The sequence below is a fragment of the Oryctolagus cuniculus genome, chromosome 5 (genome assembly GCF_051225735.1).
Source record: "Oryctolagus cuniculus isolate XC-2025 breed Fujian yellow rabbit chromosome 5, ASM5122573v1, whole genome shotgun sequence".
NCBI lineage: Eukaryota > Metazoa > Chordata > Mammalia > Lagomorpha > Leporidae > Oryctolagus > Oryctolagus cuniculus.
Window position 1 is genome coordinate 6,614,521 of NC_142871.1, and position 10,541 is coordinate 6,625,061.

Genomic DNA, 10,541 nt, shown 5'->3' on the forward strand with positions numbered 1-10,541 from the left:
GACTTAACAGGATCTTAAACATAAAGGTCTGGAATTCCCAAAGTGAATGTGCATTGTATGGAAAATCTTTATTTCTAATAATTATGTGTAAAATTCATGTTACTATTTTTCTATTAGAAATAGTTGTCTAATGTCCTACCAAACTTTGTAGGAAATGTTAGGTGGCATATCAGCTTCTAATATTGTTCTATGACTCATAAGCCTTTATGCTATGCTTCCCTATAATAAGACTTTCAATATCAATACAACTACTGGATTCCAAATCATGATAATTTTTAACATTTCTTTTGTTGTTGAAGAGAATTCCAGAGTATCAGACGAGATCAGGCGCATTCAGGGTGGTATGGCCGTAGACTGAATTCCAGAGTATCAAACAGATCAAGGCAATCCCAAGCATTTCATTCAAACTTTACACATAAGAAGCATAAACATTTTTCACCTTTTCAGAAACTTTTTTTTGATAAATACTAATTAGCAAGTTCCCTTTGGCTTTTATAAAATAACAGCTATTACATTTCTACTTGATTTGACCTAGCATTTCAACAGCTGGTATTCCATACTCCAGCAAATGTCTCATCTGTCTCTACATGGGCACACTTTCTCAACCTCATATAACTTATTCATCTTTAAGTGTCCTTTCACATAAATCATCTCTGCCCTCATGTGTCCATTCTCAAACGCTAGTCAGTCACTAAGCAGGCCTGTGTTTCCACAGCTCTGGTGTTGGTTGAATGAGGGTGTAAGGCCTCCAGCTGCAGAGTCTAATTCCAGGTTTGCAGGTGTGGGAAGAGATGTGCTGGCCATCATGAGAGATGGCGGATTGGTGCAGAGTGGATATAAATGTGCACGTTGCTCCCTCTCTTTCACTCATGCTGTCCCCTGACAGCCCTATTGGACTGAACTTTGCTTTATTGAGGCATCACACTGCTTTATGGGGCTGCTCAGCGCAGTGCAATGTGTTGGGATCCTTTTCTAGATAATTGTTCTGCTTAAAACTATTTTTTAAAAGAACGACTTCCTGGCTGTTCCCCTGTGGTCATTGGGATTGTTGTGCATGCCTTTCATCAGTCATTTGTAGGAAGCATTGCCCGTTTTTCTCTTTTCTCTTGTTCTGTCCTCCATCTAAAAGCCATAGCATGTGTTATATATTTTTTTCTCTTTATGCCTCCCTGTACTTATGGATTTTAAAAATGTCATTTTGAATATAACCAACCAAAACAGCACGCTATACAGATTAGAGGCTCAAGTTATGAGGACAATGCTGTAGGGCTTTGTAGCAGGTTCTACCTTGCATTTGATTAATGAGAAATAATGATAAACAGCATCCTTTGCAGAGCAAATGTGTTTACTGTATTCATCTCCTTAAAATAGATGTAATTTGGTAGGTAGGATATGCTGTGATTCCTCTCCTTGACACAAAGTTTATACCTTCTTCTATGTAGACACTAGAATAAAAGACATGGGAAGTTAGAGACATTGGCATGACTTCTTCAAAGTCCAAACATGCATAGCACTCTGAGAAATTTTAAGTAGATATTCACTCTATGGCATGATAGTTTATAAAGGAGTAGCAATAACTCAGAGGAATTATGGTTTACAAGCAATATTTCTCTGATGCAAGTTTGTAAGACTTGGAGAGAAATGTTTGTGTACTTGCTTGTTTTGAGCTTACTTTTTGCATATGAAGTGGAAAGTCTTATGGTGGTAATGATTCCAAATCACGTTTCAGTCTTACTTGTTGAACTAGTGAATTTTTAAAGATAATTTCGTTTCTACTTACTCAAAGCTTCTTTTTAACCTTTGAGAGGATAAAATTCTCTCCACGTGACATAGGAAATTGTCTTACTGGATGCATTGCTGTTGGGCACCGTATCTCCCTGTGCACTGTCCTCTTTATCTTTGATGGAATGTTATGCCATCACCTTGATTCTCCAGGGATCTCTGGAGAGCTCTCGTGGTCAGGCCTTGGCCAGCCTTTATGGGCAAACGGAGAGCTTTGAGGTAGAAGTGCTTGATCAAACTAGATTGTTCACAGACATCCGCTTCTTAGATCTTGAGCAAGATTCTGAGTGCTGGAATGATGATTCCAGTCTCAAACATGAGTTGGTGAGTCCAGAGCTGCCCGAGGCCTTAGAGAGATCATGAGAGTGACTTCAGCGCAGGCCTGCCTCCCTCTTAGCCTTGCCCCTTTTGTTACCTCTGCCTGATTGAAAGTAGCATCTGAAAGGGCACACCCATAAGTCCCAGGAGAGGCAGGTTGTTTAGAAAGGTGATGGTGGTGGTGGGGGTGGTGGTGGTCTTCTTCCTCTTCCTCCTCCTCCTCTCCTCTTCTTCTTCCTCTTCCTTTTCCTCCTCCTCCTCCTCCTCTTCCTCCTCCTCCTCCTCTTCTTCCTCCTCCTCCTCCTTCTCTTCCTCCTCCTCTTCTCTCCCTCTCCTTCTCTTCCTCCTTCTCCTCCTCTTCTTGCTTTCTCCTCCTCCTACCTCTTCCTTCTCCCCTTCTTTTTATTCTTCCTGGTTTTGGGCTTAGTGTGGCCCCTTGTGCACACTCTCTCATTCTTCTTCTTTCTCCTTCTTCCTCCTTCCTCCTCCTCCTCCTTTTCCACCTCCTCTTCCTCTTTCTCCTATGCCTACTCTTTCCTTTTCCTCTTCCTCCTCCTTTTGGCTTAGTGTGGCCCCTCACACACCGCTACTCTCACTGTCTCTCATACTTCACTCAATCCCACACACACTCACATTTTGCCTCTTTCCTGGCAAGTTATTCCACTGACTTAGGAAGTGTAGATTATTGCGATCATGAATATTTTTAGAGCTTTTTTTGAGGTGTACTTGGTATGCCGTTAACTGCACATGCTTAAAGTGCATATATCTGTGCATCTTGATCTATGCAAGCGCCTGTGCAACCTGCATGGCTGTCAGGAAAATGAACACCCCAGAACTGGAAAATTTTCCTGGCACCTGCTCAGAATCCCTTCCTTTCAGTTTTCTTCATCTCTATGTTCTTCCTTACTGGTTTCACTTTCTGTCATTATAGTTTAATTTGAATATCCTGGAATTCTAATTTGCACTTTCTGAATGACTAAAGCTATTGAATATCATCTCATGTGCTTCTTTGCCATTCATATATTTTGTTTAAATTCCTCTCTGCATCCTTTGCCTAGTTTTGGGGGGATGGGGTTTGTTTGATTCTTTCTACATTTGGAATATAAACCCTTGATCAGATTTACAGTTTTCCGATACTTTCTCAGTACTTGTCATATTTCATTCTCTGAGCATGTCTTTCAAAGAGTGGAAGAACTTAATTTTGGTAAAGTATACTTTATAAAGCATTTATATTGGTTTTCTATCCAAGAAATAGTTTCCTCAATCAGAGTCACAGAGGATTTCTTTCCAGGTTTTCCTGTAGAAGTTGCATAGTTTTAGATGCAATGCTTCGCTCAGTGCTCTACTGTATGCCAATTTTAGTATCTGGTAGACCACATATCAGGGTACACTTATTTCACGTACATATTGAAGTGGTTCAGAACCAAAATATTATTCATTCTTCACAGAAGTGCTTTTGTACATGTGTCAAAGATCAACTTATTTGCATTTGCCAATATCTGAACTTTCTTTAGTGTTCATTGATCTATTCCGCTACTTTGATACTAATACAACTCTTTCTAGATGACTATCATTTTATTAAAAAACTGATAGAAAAGTAGCAGAAGTTCCCCAACTTTGCTGTTGTTTTTCAGTTATTTTTGCTAGTCTGCATTTAAATTTCCATATGAAATTTACAATTATCCATTTATATCTACAAAAAAACAGCTTGCCTTTTGAGATTGGTACCAGAATTGCCTTAAATCTATATAACATTGAATATTCAGATACTTGTAAAAAGAATACTTATCTATTTAGAATTCTCTAAAACTCCATGCTTAACATTTTGAGGAATTTTAAATATTTTGTAGTTTTCAGTGTATAGGTAGATCAGATTTTGATTATATTATTAATTTTTTAAAGACTTGTTTATTTATTTGAAAGAGTTACAGAGAGGATGAGGCAGAAGCAGAAACAGAAAGAGAAAGATTTTCCACCCACTGGTTCACTCCTCAAATGGCCAAAATGGCTAGGCCCAAGTCAGCCAGGAGCTTCCTCTGGGTCTCCCACATGGGTGGGTGCAGGGGCCCAAGGACTTGGGCCACTTTCCACTGCTTTCCGAGGTGAATAAACAGAGAGCTAGGTTGGAAGTGGGGCAGCAGGGACATAAATCAGTGTCCACATGGGATGTCGGCACCACAGGTGGCAACTCTCCCTGCTGAGCCACAGTACAGGGCCCCAAGTGTTATTTTTAGAATTACCAATTATATTTTGCTAATATATAGCAAAGCATATTAAAGTCGGTAGTTCCATAGATTTTTGTGTTCCATAGATTTTTTATGGTGATGATTTTGTTTTCTGTAATTGAAAACAGTTCCATTTCTTTCTTTCAAGTTGGATTTTTCTTGCCCTTCTGCTTTGACTAGAATCTCCAGTACAGTTTTGTATGCATTAAGTAGGAGCAGATCTCCTTTTTCCTGATTTTATTTGGAAAACATTTGGGCTCTTTATTCCCATTAAATACGATGTCACTGCTGATTGCTTTATAATTTTGTATCAGGTTGATAAAATTTCCTTCTGTATGTAGTTTGCTGAGAGTTTGTGTCAGGAAGGCATGTTGGATTCATTTAGATTTCCTTGGCATCCTTTGACATGATGCTGTGTTATTTTGTTCCATTTCATTTGTTACCATAGATTCTAAATTCCCTTGATTTTCAAATGTTATTCCCGACATAAACCTAACTTTATCTTTTTAATATATTGTTAGGTTTAATTTGCTAAAATGTTGAGATTTTTCCCATCTATGTTCATCAGCCCTGTGCAGAGTTTTCTTTCCTTATAATGTCTCAATCTGGTTTTGGTATCCGGATAATCTTGTCTCATGGATTGGGTTAAGACATATTCCCATTTCTTCAGTGTTCTGGGAGAGTTTGCATAGATTTAGAATTGTTTATTCCTTAAATATTTGGTAAAACACCAAGCTGTTTGGGTCTAATGTTTTCTTGGGCCACCTACCAATGCTTCCCTAGGCCATAAGCAGAGAACTGGATTGGAAGAGGAGCAGCCGGGACACTAGCTGGTGCCTACATGGTATACCAGTGCCGCAGGCAGAGGCTTAGTCTACTATGCCACAGATCAGCCCCTTGGTTTTGTTTTATAAATGATTGTTTTTCATTTACGTGAAAGAGAAATGCACACACAGCCCACAAGGACATGCACACACACACACATACACGAATTAAAAGAGAGTGAGAGATCTTCCATTTGCTGGTTCACTCCCCAAGTACTCACAACAGCCAGTAGTGGCCCATGCCAAAGCCAGAAGCATGGAACTGCATCTGGCTCTCCTATTTGGGTGGCAGGACCTGGGCAGGCACTTGGACTGTCAACTGCTGCCTTTGGGTAATGTTTTTTCAGGATAAACTCAATTTCCTTAATAAATACCAGGATTTTCATGTCTTCTCTTCTTCTAGAGTGAGCTTTCTTTCCAGGAATTTGCTCCCTTTATCTGAGTTCTTTAATTTATTGTTCTATAATATGGTTCATATTATTTTCTTATCTCTACTTTCTGTAGAGTCTTCATGCCATCTTCCTCATGTGTAACACTGATCATTTTATAATCTCTCTAGTCTTCAACCAGTCTGGGTATAAGTTTATCAATTTTAATAATCTTAAAGAACAGGCTTTAGAGTTTATTTAATTTCATTTTTGTTATTGATGCCCTGGTCATTAGTACTTCTCTTCTGCTTGCTTTGAGTTCAGTTGGCTCTTCTCTGCCATACGTTTTCTTCCAAGTACTGCTCTGCTGTTCCCCACACATATTGATATGATGTATTTTCATTTTTATTCACTTAAAAATAATTTCTAATTTCCAGTTTGATTTTATTTTCATCCCATGAGTTATTAAGAAATGTGTTATGAATTTCCCGCATTTGGGGGGATTTTCTACACTCCTCTAGTGATTTATTTTTAATTTAATTGCATTGAAGACTGAGGGCATACTTGATAAAACCTGATTCCCTTTAAAACTGAGTCAGGAGACAGGTGTCATGGCATAGCAGGTAAAGCGATGCTGTCATCCCATATGGGCACCCATTCAAGCCCTGGCTGTTCAGTCCTGCTCAATGCAAATGTACTTGGAAAAGCAGAAGAGAGTGGTCCAAGTGCCTTAGGCACCTGCACCCATGTGGGAGATCCACAAGAAGCACCTGGCTCCTGGCTTCAGCCCAGCCCCAGCCATTGCTGCCATTTGGGGAGTGAGCCAACAGATGGAAAATGGATATCTCTCTCTCCCCGTCTCCACCTCTCTTTCCCCCTCCCCCTTCCCCTATCTTTGTAGCTCTGCTTTTCAAATAAAATAAGTCTTTAGGGAAAAAAAAAACTGAGTCTGAATGTGTGACCCAGGAAATGGTATTTCTGTGAAAGTGTTGCCCGTGTATTTAGAAAGAATGTTTTCAACTGTTGCTTGATAAAGTGCTATAAACATTGATTAGATCAAATTGATGGGTACTTTTGGTCAAGTCTCTACCCTTACCTATTTTCTGTCTACATACTCTGTAAATTACTGAGAGAGACTTGTTGAACTAACTGCATTCCAGTGCTTGAGACACACATCTGCCAGTTCACAGTCCTCAGCATAACTTGTATTCACCCTGTGGGACTGGGTCAAGTCCCCTTAATATCTCCCTGAGCTAGAACACGGACTGTGAGTTCTGTAAGCCCCAACATTATTGATGCCTACGCAGAAAGAACTGGGGAGGGTTCTAACCCCTTCATACAATCCAGGGGCCATAGCTATTAGCATCACAAGCCCCCATATCACTGAGGCTTGCCTGGAGGGACAAGGAGAGAGTCCTCTCTATGTCCCATGGCAACAAACATGACAAACCCCAGTATAATTGACATCAACTCTCTGGAGATGAAAGATACACTCCTTTGGAAGCTCACATCCACTTACAGCCATGCTACCACCTCTAGAGACTGTTGCACATAGACAACTGTGGCACTTGTAGATACTGCAAACCCTGATAACTGCTGAAGGCATCACTCAGAGGTCAAGTTTCTGGACTAAAGTAGAACCAAATCAACAACTCAAGTGACATTCCACGTTCCATCTAAGCAAAAATGAAACCTACTCCATAAACAAGTAACTATTATGCCAGATTTTCTTAGGTCAAGATAGCACCATGGGAGACAAGAAACAAGAAAGCATGACACTTCCAAAAGAACAAAATGGTTCTCCGGAAATAGATCCTGATCTAAAGTAAATCATGAAATGCCTGAAACAGAATTCAAAGTAATGATCCGAAGAAAACTTAAGGAGATACACGAGAATACAGTCAGGAAAAGAAGAGATGACTTGATTTAGAGATTCAATACAATAAAGAGCTAGAAATCATTAAAAAGAACCAGAAATTGTGCAGCTGAAAACTGTGGGGAGCAACCCAGACTGGACTGAGTTACTGGAATTAAGACTTATTCTATGCATCTGCTCTCCCACAATATGGCGCTGGGAGAGGAGAAAACAGCTTCTACGCAGCTGCCTCTTGCCAACTTGAGTGATGACCTCCAGGAGCTGATCCTGCTCCTGATTGGAGGAGAGCAGTGTACTCGGCGTGTGGGCAGCCGAGTTGGGATTGGCGGAGGAGGACTATAAAGGAGGAGAGAGACGGCATGCACCAGGAACATCTAAGGGGAACATCTGAGGGAACACCTGTGCAGCCCCCGAGAGAGCCGGCCGGCGGTGTGCTGCTCCCCCGCGGAAGTGGGGAATGTGGCAGGGGGAACCGCCCTTCCACGGAGGTGGAAGGGACAGTAGCCAACCCGGGAAGAACCAGCAGCAAACCTGGGGAGGGCTGAGCAGATAAAAGAACAGCGCAGGGTCCTGTGTCGTTCCTCCACGAAGACGGGGAGCGACATAATGGTGCCGTGACTCGGATAGGAAACTTGGGAGGGAAGAAACGGGAAGAAGTGGAAAATATCGGAGAGAGAGACTAGCAAACAGCCTAGGGAAAAGCCGGACGAAAAAGGTGCCGGAAGAAGCTATTGAAAGCCTAGGCATAGACTCGGATACGGACTGTGGGGAGAAGCCAGGAGAAATGAGGGAGGAATATTGTTGGAAGAAAACTTAGGGAAACATACCGGGTAGAGAAAAATGTTAGGGAAATTGAAGCCGCTAGGGGCAGGCCAAGGCGGAGACGTAAGCCAGTTTGGAATTCTTTAAGTCAGCCCGGGGGGCAAAAGGCGAAAATCTGGAACCAGAGGCAGAGACGTGAGCCACCAGGTTGGAATCCGTCAGATTAGCCCAGGGAGCAAAGGACGGGAAGCCAGACCGAAAGGCGCAGACGCGTGAGCTAGGTTGAATTCACCAGGTTAGCCCGGGGAACTTAGATTGAATACTAGTGGCGGAAACGTGAACTGGGGCTGTGTGACTCGCGGAAGCCGCCGTGTGCAGAGAGCACGGGGCGTGAATAGATAGGGAACGCGGGGCTGGCGCGAGGCCGTGGTGCGGACGCGAAGGGCGTGGAGACCGCGGAGCGCGCGAAGCCAAGCCGCGCAAAGCCGGGAAGCCGCGCAGATGAGAGAAGCGTGGGCTGAAGTGGCTCAGAGCCGGGAAGCCGCCGAGAAGCAGCCTCGGGGCGGGCGCCGGGAAGCCGCAGGGATAAGAGAAACAGAAGTTTTAGAAGTAAAATGAGAGAAATAGGAATGCTGGTAGATAGAATTAAAATAGGAGAAATAGGAATGCCCGGAGATAGAGAAATAGAGAAAGGCCTCCCCACAACACAGCAATGAGAGAGCTTGGATTCGGTCTGCCTGATTAGGACGATAAGCACCTGTGGGTGGCTAGCAGCTTATGTGTCGCAGGTCACCGAAGACAGGCACGAATTAACATCAATAAGTCTCCCCACAATACGGCAATGAGAAGGCTTGGATTCGGTTTGCCTGATTGCTAGGTTTTGTAAGCACCTGCAGGCAGTTCTAGCAGAACAGAGCATGTGCTGCAGGGCACCAAACTCAGGCACGCATCAGCGCCTAAAAACCTCCTCACAACATGGCGAAGAGAGGACCCGGATTCGGTTTGCCTGATTGATAGGGCTTGTAAGCACCTGTGAGCAACTCTAGCAAGCAGAGCAGAGTGTGTGCCGCGGGGCACCAAAGACAGGCGCGTATCAACGCCAAAAATAAAAAGAAAGGGGGATCTGTGGGGAGCAACCCGGACTGGACTGAGTTACTGGAATTAAGACTTATTCTATGCATCTGCTCTCCCACAATATGGCGCTGGGAGAGGAGAAAACAGCTTCTACGCAGCTGCCTCTTGCCAACTTGAGTGATGACCTCCAGGAGCTGATCCTGCTCCTGATTGGAGGAGAGCAGTGTACTCGGCGTGTGGGCAGCCGAGTTGGGATTGGCGGAGGAGGACTATAAAGGAGGAGAGAGACGGCATGCACCAGGAACATCTAAGGGGAACATCTGAGGGAACACCTGTGCAGCCCCCGAGAGAGCCGGCCGGCGGTGTGCTGCTCCCCCGCGGAAGTGGGGAATGTGGCAGGGGGAACCGCCCTTCCACGGAGGTGGAAGGGACAGTAGCCAACCCGGGAAGAACCAGCAGCAAACCCGGGGAGGGCCGAGCAGACAAAAGAACAGCGCAGGGTCCTGTGTCGTTCCTCCACGAAGACGGGGAGCGACAAAAACTTTAATCAATGAAATAAGAAATACAATTAAGAGCCTCAAGTGGAAGAAAGAATTTGTGATCAGGCACACAAGACTTTGAAATAATCCCATCAGAAAATACTAACAAGAAAAGAATTAAAAAAAAAATAAGGAAAGCCTAGATGGCAGATGGGATACCATTAAAGGAACAAATTTTCATATTATAGGAATATGTGAAGGAGAAGCGATGAAAAAGGCATTGAGAATCTACTACATAAAATAATAGTTGAAAAGTTCCTAAGTCTAAAAAAGAGATACAGACATCCAGGTACAGGAACTTCAAAGGACCTCAACCAGATTCAACCAAAATAGACCTTTTCCAAGGCAAATTATAATCAACTTGTTAGGAGTTAAGGACAAGTAAATAATATTAGGGACAGTAAGAAAAAACTGTCCAGTTATGCATAAGGGGAAAACTAATTAAACTGACATCAAACTTCTCAGCAGAAACCATACAGGCCAGAAGAGAATGGGATGATATATTCAAGGTCTTTACAAAACAACTTCTAACCAAGAATGTTATATGCAGCAAAGCTATCCTGTAGGAGTGAAGAAGAAATAAAATGTTTCAAAAACAAGTAAACATTGAGATTTCTCACCACCATACTACCCTTAAAAGAAATCCTGAAGGGAGTCTTGTGTCAGAAGTAAACATCGTGAAAACACGTGACAGAACTGAATTCACTAATAGAGCAGATACAGTAAGTAGCCAGTCAACTGAATGACAGGAGTTAGTTGTTCTCTATCAATAT

General features: G+C 42.7%; 1 protein-coding gene across 15 annotated transcripts in view; it reads left to right on the plus strand.

Moving 5' to 3' along the window:
• The window catches only part of PRKN (parkin RBR E3 ubiquitin protein ligase), a 1,393,119-nt gene that overhangs the window by 585,261 nt on the left and 797,317 nt on the right, over positions 1-10,541 (plus strand). The gene's annotated exons all lie outside the window — the stretch shown is intronic.